Source organism: Henckelia pumila, chromosome 3 (assembly GCF_033568475.1).
Source record: "Henckelia pumila isolate YLH828 chromosome 3, ASM3356847v2, whole genome shotgun sequence".
Classification (NCBI taxonomy): domain Eukaryota; kingdom Viridiplantae; phylum Streptophyta; class Magnoliopsida; order Lamiales; family Gesneriaceae; genus Henckelia; species Henckelia pumila.
In genome coordinates, this window is record NC_133122.1 from 67,558,251 (window position 1) to 67,561,102 (window position 2,852).

At 37.0% G+C, this 2,852-nt stretch overlaps 1 non-coding gene across 1 annotated transcript; it reads left to right on the forward strand.

Annotated features, from left to right (window-relative positions):
- Positions 1 to 367: 367 nt before the first annotated feature.
- On the forward strand, positions 368 to 474 carry LOC140894139 (small nucleolar RNA R71). Its single transcript, XR_012153687.1, has one exon. It is a non-coding gene; the product is annotated as a small nucleolar RNA R71 (small nucleolar RNA).
- Positions 475 to 2,852: the final 2,378 nt, after the last annotated feature.

The window sequence follows — 2,852 nt, forward strand, 5'->3', positions numbered from 1 at the left end:
CTGGCTGATATGATGGATTGCTAGTTTGACAATTTTCGTGAAGTGTTCAGCACCACATTTCTCACACCACACCTCTTGAATACGCATCGCAGACTGCCCTAGAGTTAGCTCTTCTATCCTCTTATTCATGACCTCTAGCTGAGCGGCTACTGAAGTGAATGCATCAACTTGATGCATTCTTGCGGGTCTTCTGACTGCATTCCTCTCTGATTGAGGATAATAGCTACTGGATGCCATCTCCTCAATAAACACATATCTGTCCTCTAGCGATTTTCGTAACAAATTTCCACCTGCAGCTGCATCTAACATGGTACGATTTGAGTGAGGAAGACCATAATAAAAAGTTTGTACCACAAGACCGTCTGGTAGTTGGTGATGTGGGCATCTCCTCAGTAGATCTTTGTAACTCTCACATGCTTCATAGAGTGTTTCCTGTTCACCTTGAGTAAATGTTGTGATGTCAGCTCTGAGTTTCATTGATTTGGACGGTGGAAAGTATTTAGTCAGGAAGGCCTTTGCTAGATCATCCTAAGTATTGATGGAACCTGCAGGTAGATTGGTTAGCCATGCTTTAGCTTTATCTCTTAAATAAAAATAGAATAAACGCAAACGAATAGCGTCATTAGAAACTCCCTGCATCTTAAAAGTGTCACAGATTTCTAGAAAATTTGTCAGGTGAGCATATGGATCATCTATTGTCATCCCACCAAACTGGACTGTGTTTTGCATCATTTGAATGATTGCAGCCTTTATTTCAAACTGATTTGCTGCTATGGTTGGCCTGATGATGCTTGGTCTGGCATTTTCGATGGATGGCAAAGCACTGTCCATCATGGATCTGTAGACAGGTGGTGCAATATTCTCTGCTTCTCCATCTCCACGTAGTCGTTCTTGTTCTGTCATTGCTTCTCTTTGTTGCCTTTTTCTTCTGCGAAAAGTTCTTTCAATTTCTGGATCAAAAGGCAAGAGTTCTCTTTCGGGTGAATGTTGCATGCACTGCAAGAGAATCCTGCAGTTCACAGATGAAAATAGTGATTAAAATTGAAGTAGAGAAAATAAAATAAGAAAAATCAAAGCAATCAATAGTCCCCGGCAACGGCGCCAAAAACTTGATCGAGCAAATACCAACACTTAAATTCAATGTAATAATATCTCTTTTCTGCTCAAAATTATCGCAAGTGCACGACTCAAGTTATAGAAAAGTGTACTGAGTACGAGTATCGTTCTCAAGGACTACGTCACAATGATTCAATTATTTAATTTCTATACCCCAAAGTAACATGATTTTGTTATTATTCTAAAATTATAAAGTAAAGAATTCGATTTAAAATTACTTGAATGAAAATAAAATAAACCACAGCAATGCTTAGCACAGAAAAATATAATATGAAGAAGTTTTGTTGGAATCTCGGTTCACCTTCCTCCTAATTGAATCTGGACAATTGAAATTACTTTTACACTCATAGATTTGACAAGAATTCCTGAAATATCGACACTCTCTCTCGAGTTTATGCCAATCTAATTCAAGTTAATGAAACAATCAAATCTCTTTGATTATTTATCATTACTGATTGCTTTGCGTTCATTGAATTCTTACAGTTTTCAACCTGGTGGCCTATGGTTATCAACATGTATTAAATATCATATTTCTATGCATATTTTAAGTCCATGGATTTTATCACTCGTCCTAATCATGAATCTATCTCTCGACAGCAATTCACAACTTACGAATCTATATTGAAGTTAGCTACTCCTCAACATAGAATAATAAAACATGATAAAATCAAATACTCGCATAAAAACTCAATCAATTTGTTCAACGATTCAATCACAAAAACATGTTACGGGGTTAGGATCCCCTAAATTCCAACAAAATAAAGTTTAGCTACTACAACTCATGATAAAATTCAAACTAATAAAGTTTTCAACATAAAATTCAGAAATCGTGAAGAAGAAAAACTCCCAACGAGAAGAAGAAACTTCGATCTTCAGAGCCGCCTCCGCCGTGCTTTGCTGTGTTTTTCCAACCCTCAAAACGTCTGAAAAGATGCTATATTTATTCGCCCAGAGTCCTTTCCTTTTAAAACTCCCAAAATAAAAGTTTCAGCAAATACGCGCGGGCGCTCGGTCTGCAAAAATTCACCGACTGAGCGCTGCATTTTCTCAACTCTCTGCCTCCACTTTTTATGCCAGCGCTCGGTCTGCTCTTTTCTGCAGACCGAGCGCACCCCCTTGTAAAGCTAGAAATATTTCTTTTTCTAGTTTTCCTGCAAATTTAACCACAAATCAATAGGAGTATACAAAACACACAACATTACACTAAATGCAAACAAAATTAGAAAAACACTAACAAGACCACAAAAAACTAATGCAAAACACTAATAAAACAAACAATAAAATAAGGAAAAATGACTCCTATCAGTACAGGACTAAACTTGGCTTACCAGGGACCTCTGGACAAAAAGGGAGAGTAGGATCAAGTGCTGATCAAGCTGAAGAAAAAGATGTTTAGATAATTGGTTTATCCTTATCTTATTATTTTGCTCTGAGTTCGAAATATATTTCTGAGTTGATTAGGTTGTGCTCCTTATTACTCTTTGATATGATATTAAACTATTTGCTACTCTGATCTAGTAAGTGTTGAGAGTCGGTGTTGCCAACACGACCGCACAACACTGTGTTCTGAGATGATTAAATTCAGGGGGAGCTTTAGTTGCATAAGATAGAAGGAGTTATTTGCACTTGTGTGTGTTTTGTTCAGAAAGGCAAAAAGGAGGAGTTTGAAAGAACATGTCGTGCACATGTCTTTTGAATTGTTTCCTTATTGCATTCAAGTGCTAATATTTATAGTT